This window comes from Pteropus medius, unplaced genomic scaffold (genome assembly GCF_902729225.1).
Source record: "Pteropus medius unplaced genomic scaffold, Ma_sr-lr_union100, whole genome shotgun sequence".
Lineage (NCBI taxonomy): Eukaryota > Metazoa > Chordata > Mammalia > Chiroptera > Pteropodidae > Pteropus > Pteropus medius.
Window position 1 is genome coordinate 4,374,086 of NW_024343733.1, and position 13,577 is coordinate 4,387,662.

General features: G+C 33.3%; 1 protein-coding gene across 4 annotated transcripts in view; it reads right to left on the reverse strand.

Annotated features, from left to right (window-relative positions):
• Window positions 1-13,577, reverse strand: part of TAOK3 (TAO kinase 3) — a 142,550-nt gene that overhangs the window by 75,751 nt on the left and 53,222 nt on the right. For all 4 annotated transcript variants that reach the window (XM_039868265.1, XM_039868264.1, XM_039868263.1 and 1 more), the window contains exon 2: window positions 4,454-4,556. The gene's annotated coding sequence lies outside the window, so the exon portion shown is untranslated. The remainder of the gene's footprint in view (window positions 1-4,453; window positions 4,557-13,577) is intronic.

Consider the following 13,577-nt stretch of genomic DNA (forward strand, 5'->3'; position numbering starts at 1 on the left):
AGTGACAACTGATTAACTATATAAAATTTCTCCCCATTATTTAAATTTCTTTAAAATATAATTGATTGTTTAAACAAAAATACCAATATAGTGTGAGATTTAAAACATGTAGAAGTAAAATGTATGACAACATAAAGTCTGGGAGGAGAGAAATTGAAGCACAGTATTGTAAAGTTGCTACATTATAAGCGAAATGGTATATCACTTGAATATAGACTGTATATTATACATAAATATATATGCATATACAAATATATATATACACACTTTAAACATAAAGACAAATACAGATTTACTTATGTAGGAGGTAGGCCCATAAATGCTGCAATAAATGTTCCTTTGATTTGCTGTCAATAGCAGAAAGATATCCGAAAAATTCCCTAATATATGGAAACTAAATAACACACTTTTAAATAATCCATGGGCCACAAAATAAACAAACAGAAACTAGATAATACTTTTATCTTAATTAAAATGAAAGCATAACACATCAATATTTATGGGATAACCCTAAAGTAGTATGCTAAAGTAGAAATCTATGGCATTAAACTCCTGTTTTAGGAAAGTAGAAAGATCTCAAATCAATGACCTTGGCTTCTACTATTAAAAAACTAGAAAAAAAGAGCAAAATAAGCCCAAAGCAAGCAGAAAAAGGAAATAATAAAAATTAAAGCAGAAATCAATGGAAGAAAAAACAGAAAAAAATCAATGAAAGCAAAGCTGATTCTTTGAGAAACATAACCAGATTTATAAACCTCTTATCAGGATGATCAGGAAAAGGTCAGAAGATACAATTACCAAAAGCAGAAATGAGAGAGATGACATCAATACAGATTTCACAGATATCAGAAGAATAATCAGGGATTATTATGAACAAATTATGGAAATAAATTCACCAGTTTAGATTAGACAAGTTCTCTGAAAGACACAAACCACCAAAGTTTACTCCAGAAGAAACAGATAACCCAAATAGTTCTATATATCTGTTAAAATAATTGAATTTGTGATTTAAATATCTTCCTACAAAGAAAACAGCAGGCTCAAATGGCTTCACTGGTAAATTCTACCAAACACCTAAGAAAGATACAAAGCTAATTCTACACATTTTCCAGAAAATGGAAAGGGAGAAATACTTTTTGAGACTCAGTCTTTAAGGCCTGCATTACCCTGATATCAAAGCCAGATGAAAATACTACAGGAAAGAAAACAACGAACCAAAATTCTTCATAAATATAGACACAAAAATTCATAACAAAATTTGAGCAAATAAAATACAATACTAGAAAATGGATAGTACATCATGATTAAGTGGGGTTTATCCCAGGAATGCAAGGTTGGTTTAACACTCCAAAATTGATCAATGTAACTCACCATATCAACAATCTAAAACAAAAGCCAATGATCATCTATAAAGATTCGGAAAAAGTATTTGACAAAATCCCAAATTCATTCCTGATAAAAACTATGAGCCAATTAGGAATAGAAGGTAACATCCCCAACCAGATAAGGGGAATTCATGAAACATCTACAGTTAATGTCAAATGTAACAGTGAAAGACAAAATGCTTTCTTCCTAAGATCAGGAATAAGGCAAGGATGTCTGTTCTAGCACTTCTATTCAACATTGTGCTGGATGTTCTCTAAGTACAAAAAGGCAAGAAAAAATGCATCAAGAATGGGAAAAAAGAAGTAAGAGTTACTGACAATCACTGAACACCTAGGTAGGAAATTCAATAGAATCTAAAAAAAGACTACTAGAACTAATAAGTGAGTTTATCAAAGTTGCAGAATACAAGATCAATATATAAAACTCAATTATATTTCTATATAGAAACAAATGGATCTAAAAAAATTTAAATATCATTTACAATAGCATAAAAATATAAAATACTTAGGGATAAATATGATAAAGGATGTGAAAGGCCTGTACACTGAAAGCTATAAAATAGTGGTGAAAGAAATTAAAGACATAATGAAGAGATAAATTGGAGCTATAGGTCAGAAGAGTCAATATTGAGTTTTCTTTAGAAATAGAAATTGAGAAGCTGATTCTAAAATTCACATGAAAATGCAAAGGACCTAGAATACCCAAAATAACTTTGAAAAAGGAAGATAAATTTGGAGAGCTAACATAACCTAATTGCAAGATTTATCATAAGGCTATAGTTATCAAGGCAGAGTGATACTGCTGTACATAGAAACAAATAAATCAGTGCAACAGAATAAAGAGTCCAGAAATAGACCCATATATTTATGGACAAATAAAGTTGGGTAAAGTGCAAAGGCAATTCAGTAGGGAAAGTCTTCAACAAATGGTGCTGGAACAACTGCATATATATATATACATATATATATATATATAAAGATCTTTGATCCACACTGATACCATATACAAAAATTAATTCCAAGTGGGTTATTGAACTAAATATTAAACCTACAAATAAAAAATCCTTGCAGTTGGGTTAGGCGAAGAGTTCTTAGGCATAAAAACAAAAGCACAATCCATAAAAGAAAAAAATGATAAATTAGATGAAGTCTAATTAGATGAATTTATCATTAGATTCTTTCTGAAAGACTGTTAAAAAAATGGAAAGATAAGACACAGATTAAGATAAAATCTCTGTAAAACATATCTCATAATACACTTATATCCAGAAAATATAAAGAATCCTCGAAACTCAATAAAATGAACAACTCAATTTTAAAAATGGAAAAAAGATTAGAATAGACAGTTTACTAAGGAAGATATATGGATAGAAAATAAACAAATGAAAAGATACTAATATCACTATTCATCAGGAAGACATAAATTAAAACCCCAATGAGATACTACTACACACCAATTAGATTGGCTAACATTAAAAAGATTGACCAAACCTGGTGTTGGCGAGGATTTAAAGTAACTGGATCTTCCATATTCTGCTGGCAAGAATGTAAAAATGGTACAAACACTCTGGAAAACAGTTTGGCAGTTTCTTACATAGTTAGATATACATCTACCATATGATGTAGCCATTCCATTCCTATGTATTACCCAAGGAAACTGAAAGCTTAAGTCTATACAAAGCCATGTACACAAATGTTCACAGCAGCTTCATTTTTAGTAGCCCAAACTGGAAACAACCCAAATGTCCATCAACAGAAGAATGGATAAACAATCTGTGGTACACGTAGACAATGGAATGCAGCTCAGTAATAAAATGGACTACTGATAGATGCTACAGCATGGATGAGTCTCAAAGTAATTATCCTGAGTGAAAGAAGCCAGACAAAAGAGTACCTACTTTATGATTTCATTTATATAAAATTCTAGAAAATGCAAATTAAGCAAACATGGCAGAAAGCATATCAGTGGTTGCCTGGGGATAGATTTGGGGTGAGAAGAGAAGGGAGGGAGAGAAGGATTAAATAGGTGCATGAGAAAGCCTTTGGGAGTGACGGATATGTTTATTATCTTCATCATGATGATGGCTTCATATATACATATGTTAAAACACTATGTTCTTTAAATATGTTTAGATTATTGTATGTCACTTATGCATCGATGAGGTTGTTTTTAAAAGATGCAATTAAAAAAATGAAAGGCAAATAAAGTGGGGTCAGTTCTTGTAATATATGCCAGTTATAGTTATTTTTAATATCAAGGAAGTGAACAAAACACATACATACACCCATCCACACACTCAAAGGATAAAGATAGGAAATTAAAAAGAGAAATAGCAGTGGCCATTAATGATATGAAACATATAATTTCACCAGTAATCAAAGAAGTAAAAACTAAAATAATAAGACATCTAACTTCACTCACCAAATTGACAAAGTAATAGAGAAAAGATAAATTTTTTGGTGAGGGCATAAGGATACCTAGCTGGGAGAACAGAATGGGTACACTCTTTGACCCAGTAATATCCTTCTAGGCATGTATACAAGGCACTTTCTTGTTTGTTTTGTTTGTTTTAATAAAAGAGACGGAGTGTAAGTGAGTAGAGCATAGGAGAGACCATGAAGATAGGAAATATGGCTTCATTGGCCTAAAAGTTTGCATTTCTTTGCAGGCTTGTATTTTATCTGAAGTCAGTGTTAGGATTTTAGGTAATTTATTTCCTTCTTTTTGCTTATATGTATTTCTACAACAAAAAATGGCAATATATATTTCTGGAAAATAATTTGATAATAGGAATCAAGAAACTTTAGCTCATTTCTTTTAACAAAGTAATTCCCTACACTGTATAACTGAAAATAAAAATCTATAAGGAAATAATCTGAAACAAAAATTTTTATATAAAAGAATATTTCATCTCAATTTTATTAATATTTTTACTTTTCCTTTTAATGTATTTTTCTTACAAGTATAACAAAATTAATTAAGGAAAAATTATATTTGTATATTCTGGTTGTACAAATTTGTTCCCATTTTATAGGAGAAAGCTAAGTCATGGATCTATGGATAATACCTTTTTGTGTATGGCACGAAATAGACTGTATTACTCAAATTCATTTTAGCAGCGATCTTTTTTTCCTCTTTTGGAACTTCAGTCTTTTGTATTTATGGTACACCTATGGAAAGATAAGAATAAAATATATAATTATAGAGGCAAGATTAAGGAAGCAATAATTGATAACTTTTTAAATATTTATAAATGTAGTATTACAAAGTTAAAATTTTGTCTTCATCTGTTTGTGGATGACAAACGTAAAAGGTAAAATTTTCACAACAGAGACACAGGCAACTTTTTCACAAGCAGTAACAGGGAAATTAATGTGTCATTAGATTTCAGAATCTATATTGAGGCTTCCACAGGTTTAAGTCCAGGAAAACTCAATATGAGGCTACCAGTAGACAGGACTAATCAGACAGCACACAGTGATACTACTGATTGTCTGTCAGGAAGGCTTATATTTTGAATTGGTTTTCCAACAGGCATAATGATTTACATCGACTCATCTATCTTCCCTTTCCTAGGCTTGCCTATAGCCTATCTCCTGCACTTTGGAGTATGATTATTCTTTATTATTTATTAAGGAAGTACATGTCCAATGTGGAAAATCTGGGAAATATATACTGTGAAAAAAAAATTCATAATCCTACCAAAGACAAACCCCATTAATAATCTGGCATACTCTTCTCCATGCACATATTTATTTCTTCATGCCCATATTTATTTTGTTATACAGCTGAGATCACATTTATACATATAATATCAGAGTTCATTTTTTAAATTTAACTCAACATTATAAGCATTTTTCCATGTCATCAAACTCCATTCATGAAGATCATTTAATAGACTACTCAACGTATATGTTCTGGAAGAGCCACAATTCATTCATAACCATTTCTCCACAGTTTGAAACCAAGGCTGTTTTCAATCCTTTGTTGAACTATTAAAAATTATTACGTCTTGAAGATCATGGTGCATATTATCCATCTATGTTTTAGGACTTTCTTTGGAATGTATTTCTAGAAGGAGAGTTGTTGGGTCAAAGAACATAACAATTAAAAATATATATATTAAAACAATTTTTAGATGCTTGACTAGCTTTGGAGATGAAGGCCTTATGGGGATCTGGGGTGGGGACTAGAAAAAAAGGTATCACTTTCCATTTTTACATTTTTCCTGCTGAGACTATCCTAATCTTCGCTTGTGTCTATACTTGTAAACCAGTCTTCTTCATTTTTTTTGTTATTCCATCTGGTTCCATCGAAATGCTTTAGATTAGTTGTACCTAAAACTTGCCTGAATTCAGCATCACGTTTTACCTAATAATCACCAACTAATCAATAAGTGTAATGTTTGCATGTCTACCCTGCTAATCTGACTGTAGCTTCAATGAACTAAAATATTCCTTATATTATATAAACACTAGTTGCAAAATTTCTAAGAAAGCAGTTTTAAATAAGGCATTTACTAACATCCTCATGTCCTTACTAATTTCAAACGCAAGAGACATTCATTTCTAGAAAATATTCTCATGCTACGAACAGGCGTGCTTAGTATTTTTCTTCTCTCTAAATATTTACTTGTTTTTACATCATTTTCTTAAAATCTGTACCTTCGCTATCTGCAGTGGCATGGCTCTATAAATGTTCTAAAACTCTTAAAGACTTCTAGGAATTAGACTTGCTCCGTTTTAACATTTTCTTTCCTGCTAGAATACTGCACGTGCTACTGAAGCTGAAAGCTGTACTTAGGAGTTTATCCATTACACCTAAAGGATGGTCTCAGTTTTCTCCCATTTCATCGCCTCCCTTCTTTCTTTATAAATATCTCTTAGATTCCATGAAACTGTCTTTTGTTGTTTTTCCAATTATTCCTCCTTTAGCTCTTCTTTTCTCTGATTTCTAAGTAAATGCATTCCTCTAAGTATTTGCCTGAAGCCCTCTGTGTGACTAAAAGCTGCTGTCCTAATTTCTGTCTATTTAATAGTTTCATGTAACACTTACAACAGTAAACAGTGCTAAATTCCACGCTAAGCCCCAGTCCCATATTTTCAAATATCTATTTGGCTTCTCTCCTAAATGGCTCACATATACCTAACATTAACTTTGACTCTTCTCTTTCCTTTGTTCCAATTAATTCACAATTCTGCTTCACATATTTCTTTTTATGTGTTCCTCACTTTCCATTTCTGTAAGCATTCATTATATGTTTTCTATGTTTCTGCTCTTTCAGCCTCTAATCTGTCTTTTCTGGAATTCATCTTAAAAACACTATTACCATAATCATCTTCCTGAAGCACAGTTCAAATAACATCATATCTCTGCTCAAAATCCTTCAGTGTCTCCCTACTGCCTGCTTTACCTAACTAACATTCAAAGCTGGCCTCAAACCACTACTCTAACCTAAATTCTAAACTCTATAATCAGGACAAAATAAATTACTATACGGTTACATTTTCATACCTTTGTCTTTGCTTATGCTGTTGCCTCTGCCTAGAATATCCAAATCCCAACTACCCTCACAGTCCACCTAATGAGTCCTTTTCTACAAGACTTACCATTTTCTCCCCTTGCTTCAGTTTTTAATATACATATATTAGTATATATGTATATTAATACATATATTAGTATATTAGAACTCATTTAACTAGATGACAAGTGCGTCTTCAAAGTAAGATACATGTCTAAATTCATGTTTGATTAATCATCGTAACTCATGGTACACGTCTTTTAAAAAACAGTTTTTATTGAGATATTCATATACCATTCAATTCATCCATTTAAAGAATACAATTCAATGAATGGTTTTTGTATATCCACAGATATGTCACCACCAGTCAATTTAGAACATTTTCATCACCACAAAAAGAAGCCCCACACCCTTTAGCTACCACCCCATCTCTCTCTCTCCATTCCTAAGCAACCACTAATCTACTTTCTGTCCCTATACATTTCCCTGTCCTGGAAATTTCATATGAATGGTCTTATAGAATAATGCTGTTATAATCATTTGTATACAAGTTTTTGTATGGACATACATTTTCATATCTCTTGATTAAATAAATGCTTAGAACTGTTGGGCCCCATGGCATCTTTATATAGCAGACACTCTATAAAAATTTACTAAAATGTCCTTCCCTTTTCCGTCCTCATTTTACCCTAAAAATTATCTTTAAATTTATCCTTCCTTTGCAATACGAACATGGACAGTTTTCCTTCCAAGAGGATAGCATTTTAAGAATTAATCGAACATGAAATAATATGCATGAAATTATTTTTTCTCTCTTCCTTGACCTCCTGCAAACACAGGTATTACATTTATAGGGAGAACTTAGAACTCTGCCAAGAATGTAGTATTTCAGGTCTTATAGGTCCTTGAGCAAACTGAACAATCCAGCTAGCTTAGAGCAGAAGATTTCATCAGAGATGTGCATCTGAAATAATTTTCTTCATTCTTTATTCTAAGAAAGGGAAATCTTCCGACAATGATAATCAAGTAAATTATTTTTCACATTCTGACTTAATATAAGAAAGAACACTTGATAGAGAGTAGAAATATAAATATTTTTCATAATTTCCCTTTGTCTAGAATCTTTCAAAAAAAGTGCTTCGGGGAAGATCTTATTGCCTTAAAATGCTGTAATCATACTTCAACAATATACGCGGAGCCAACCAGTTTGAAAAATCCACAATATTTCAGCATTAGAAAATAAGAATCAGAATGTTTCACGTAGGAAAGAATTTTAAAGATCAGCCATTTCAACCTTTTTTTTTTTAAACCGAGTCTCAGAAAAGTTAAGTGTCAAATCACACCTATGTAGTAGCATTACCCAAAATTAAAATCCTGGTCTTCTGATTTCTCACTGCAAACAACTTTCTTCTGAATCGAGGTGCCTAAGTCTGACTTCAAAACAGCAAAAAGTTTTCTTTTTTTGCTATATTTTGAGGGTAATCAAGAAAATCAAGATTGGACTTCTGTGTCATTATTTGAGGGTAATCAAGAAAATCAAGATTGGACTTCTGTGTCATTATTTCTCTGAAGGAATTCATAACATTTGACTATAAAGTGGTAGATTCAGTTCTTATGAGGACTTAATAGTAAACACATTTGGGGATCCGTATAACAAAAATAATTTTACGAAATTCCTACACAAAAGTAGGTACAGGGACTTAGAAGGGGCTAATGTAAATGAGGGGCTCTCAAACTTAAGCTTCACAGTAAATTAGCTTATGTAAATTCCTATTATTTCATTCATTATCTTGCTCCTAGACACAGCAAGTAAAATCTTCATTTTATAGCACTGGAAAATGCAGTATAAACAGGTAATAGGACTTTTTCAAAGCAAGACTATTCCATTGTCTTCTTTCCCCTAATCCCATAATACAACCTCCCATATAGACTTGAAGAGAACTGTCTTTAAAGAAAGAAACAGAACCGTTTTGGTTAGTTGTTGCTACTGTCTGCCAATGATATTTACTTGTTATTCTGAGACAAGAAATTCTTTTTATGGTACTTTCACTTTGAAAATAAAACTAGATGATAGTTGCTTTTTATGCCACTATGATCATATTGTCCATTGTGATCATATATCACAGCATCTAAGAACTGGAAAGGAACCTTAATGATCATTTAATTTTTAATTAGCAAATAATGCAGAAGAGGCTGGGTTTATTGATGATCATAATAATGATAACCTTTGGCCTACTCCTAGGTCAAGTGACATCAAATATTATGAAGAAGACTCTTCCAAGTCACCTTTTTAAGACTGTGTGTGCTAAAAAGTAAAAGTATTATTTTCCCCCTCCCTTAAAAAAAAAAAAAAAAAAAAAAGGGATGTTTTGGTTGAGAGACAGATGGGATAGGAAAAGCTCCTTTGGATTTCTTAAATTTAACACTGCAAATTATTGTTCTTTCCCATACTCTGATATGAGGCTAGCAACTTGCTATCAATTAGGCAACAATTTTGGAGAAAATGGTACTTTATGTGAGACTAGTACAAAAGACTAGTACAAAAATAGTGCTGATTTGTCTATGCAAATTCTAAACTATTCTAATAGATTTGACCAGACTTTTGAACTCTTTACTTCTTGCTGTAACTTAATCATATGTGTGCATGAAAATTTTAAGTAATTGTAATATATAATGATTTACTCTTTAAAGCAGGGTTTCTTAAATTTGATTAATATGCAGATCCCTTATAAAAAATTCTCAGAGGTCCTAACATTTTCTTAATATTTAGTCATTTACTTTATTTATTCACATATTCATCCACTCAGCAAATATTTATTAAGTGTCTAATATATGTCTAGTACTGAACAAGGCTTTAGGTTCTTATCTACTCTCATAGAGCTTATATTCTAGTGGAGACACATAAATCTTGATATGTCAGGAACTAATAAATATTATGAAGAAAAATAAAATAAAGCAGGATCAGTAGTCAAGATAAATCTCTCTGAGAAGTTAATAGTTGAGCAGAGACCTGAAGGTTAAAGGAAGTGATAAGAGCAATAAAGGTGAAAGGAGAGTCTTTTGTTATTCGTAACAAACCCCTTTCAGCCACACCTGAGTTTATGTTAATGAATGACTTCCGGAAAGCTTCTAAGGATGGGGACTGGTTGCCAGGGGAACGAACCCAGATTAGAGGGTTGGAATTTTCAGCTCCACCACATAACTTCTGGATAGGAGAGAGAAATTGGAGGTAGAGTTCAGCCACCAAGGGTCAATGATTTAGTCAATCACGCCTATGTAATGAAGCCTCCATAAAAACTCAAAAGGATGGAGTCCTGAGAGCTTCTGGACTGATCAACACATCCACATGCCAGGAGCATGGTGGACTCCAGTTCCATGAGGACAGAAGCTCCTGTGCCCCGGACACTTCCAGACCTCACCCTATGTACCTCTTCAGCTGGCTATTCAGGATCCTTCATTCAGGATCCTTCATAATAAATGTTTCTCTGAGTTCTGTGAGCTGCTCTTGCAAATTAATCAAACCCGAGGACGGGGTTGTGGGAATCTCCAATCTATACAGCTAGTTGGTAAGCAGCATAAATAACTACTTGCAAATGGTGTCTGAAGTGGGGGATGAGGAGTGCAATCTTGAGGGACTGAGCCTTTAACCTATGAGATCTGATGCTCCAAGTAGATGGTCAGAATTGAGTTGTTTGGTAGTGTCAGATAACACATCCTGTTTGGATGTGTTATCTGACACTATCTCACAGAATGGACCGGAAAGCTCAGTAAATGGGCAGGCCTCTAGAAGGGCAAAGGCACAATCAAGATCACACCATAGTAACTGTCTGCTGATGCCATTGCCACTCGCTTCTGCTATACCGACTCTTAGCTCCTCGCAACTGCCACAAATCATCTCTGTTGTGCCCTGAGATCCTGGGTGGGAGCATCTGATTGACCAAAGTCACAAGCCAACTGCCAGGTAACTGAGAAAGTAATATCTACCTGCACTTCGTACCCATAGCACCCATTGTCATCCTTCCATCCAAAGCAGAACAATGTTCAAGCAATGGCAACCCACACTCTAAGTACCCACTTATTAATGATCAAGACCCACATCACAGCTCAGAAGATAATGACAAACTTGGATTCAGAGTGTTCTAGTTTCTAATTTTGTCTCCTTAATCAATTCTCTCTAACCTGAATAAGTTTTATTTGAGTTTCTTCTGCATCTAAAAAATCTTATACACTTCTCATGAGTTTAATAAGAGGTTTAATAAGAGGTTTAATAATGACCCTGAAGCAGTGCTCGACTATTCATTCATTCATTCATTCATTCATTCATTCAATATTTACCGATACCTGTTATGCTTAAGACATCATGCTACTGAAAAATACGTAATACAGATATGCGCTCTCCAGATACTCATTATCTAGAATAAGTGAGTGTTGCAAGTACTATCGAAGTTCAAAAGAGGGAGAGAGAAAACTTATAACTCTCTGAGGTTGAGAATGAACAGGCGATTGATAGTTTCGTGGAAAAAATAGCTTTTGGATTGCTTTGTACAGAATATGTTGAATTTTTGTAGGAAATGGTATGAGCAAATGATTGAAGTTTGCAGCATATTTGGAAATGGCGAGTCACTAAAGTGATGGTTCTGCAGGTTAGGGACAGGATTCTTTGGAAACAAAGCAGGAAGAGTCTATTGGGTCCAGGTAGTCAAAGAGCTTGAACACCATGCAAAGGATTTAAAGCTTTTTTCTGTAAATGATGAAAACAGATTAAATTAGAATCAGACTTCAAGAACAATACCCTAACCTGCAGTTCCCAACTTTTTTGGCACCAGGGACTGGTTTCGTGGAAGACAATTATTCCACAGATTGGGGTGGGGGAGGGGGGATGGTGTGGGGATAATTCAAGCACATTACATTTATTGGCACTTTATTTCTATTATTATTACACTGTAATGTATAATGAAATAATTATATAACTCATCATAATGCAGAATTAGATGCCATTAGATGCAGGTGTACAACTGAAATCCATCAACTCACTTGTCACTATAAAGCCTGCCACCGGATGCATCTTAATTGTCTTTTGCTGCTCACTGATAGGGTTTTGATACGAGTTTGCAAGCAATTGATTTATTATGGTTTCTGTGCAGTCCAACCTCTCTGCTAACCTTAACCTGTATTTGCAGCTTCTCCCCAGTGCTAGCATTACCGCCTCAGCTCCACTTCAGATCACCAGGTATTAGATTCTCATAAGGAGCATGCAACTTAGATCCCTTGCATGTGCAGTTCACAATAGGGTTCACACTTAAGAAATAATACTGTATTATCTATTTGAAAGTTGCTAAGAGAATAAATCTTAAAAGTTCTCATCATAAGAAAAAAATTTGTAACTGTATGGTAATGGATTAATTAGACTTATTGTGATGACCATTTAACAATATACACAAATATTGAATCATTATGTTGAACACCTGAAATGAATATAATGTTATATGTCAATTATATCTCAACAAGAAAAAAAGAATAATACTCTAGCTATCTGGCAGTAATATACAGTCTGGGCTGGAAATACTTTGTTTAAAAACATTATGTACACATCATAAAAAAAGAATTAGAAGAATATAGACCAAAACGCTAATATTATCTTTGGGTATTGCAAATATAGGCAGTTTCTGCTTTCTTTTTGTCTTTCTGTATTTTCTACATTTTCTCTGCTGAACATATATCACTTTGTAACGAAAAAAATAGGTTAAAATATTTTTAAAAGATTGAATTGGAATAGAAGGCAATTAGAGCAGGGAGGTCAGGTTATGGCTAACCAATAAGAACGACAGTCTTATTCTAGAATGTTGGCAATACTATGGGTTCATGAATTTGGATGCAAGAATAACACATTAATAATATGGTAGAGAGTCAGCCATTGACTGGCTGTATAGCCTGGAAAAGACACAGGAGTCAAAGTTAGCTCCGAGGCTCTTAGGAACAAGTGACAGGGAAGACAATTATTCTATGAACGAAAAATAGGGAATTTAGTAGGAGGAATAAGTTTAATGGGAGAAAGATGAATGTTTTCTAGCCAAACTGACTTTGAAGTAGTGCCAGGTGGGCATCCAGGTACAGATGTATAGCAAGTAGAAAGAAATGGAGGTTGGAATTCAGGGAAAATGATAGAGTTAGAAATTTAGATCTATAATTACTTGTATAAGGTAAATAAGAAACTCAAGAAGCGACTATGGTAACTCAGGCAAAGATTGCAGAGAGATGACAAAATTGAGGATAAAATCTTGGTGAAATATTCCAAAGTTGAATTTTTAGTGAATGCAAGGTTAACGCTAGGAGCAATATTGTATTTCTATAATTAAGCATTCACTCCACTTTATATATAATCAAAAGGTTAAAAGAACTTCCCTAAGTCTAACAAATTGAGACAAACAGAAAAATACTATCGGAAATAAAATTTAGATTTTTATATGACTGGTTTTTGCTTCATGTTAATTATTAAACAAGAAAATGTCCCTTGTCTTTCTGTCTTTGGAAATGTATTTTCAAAAAATATGTGCACTACAGAAATAAAATGAACCAGCTGACTTTTTTTCCCCCTGGTCTTGGGGCTAGTCAAGACAATTTCTAAGTTCTATTTCAACCCTAAAAGTCTAATTCTGGCATGGTGCTCGGT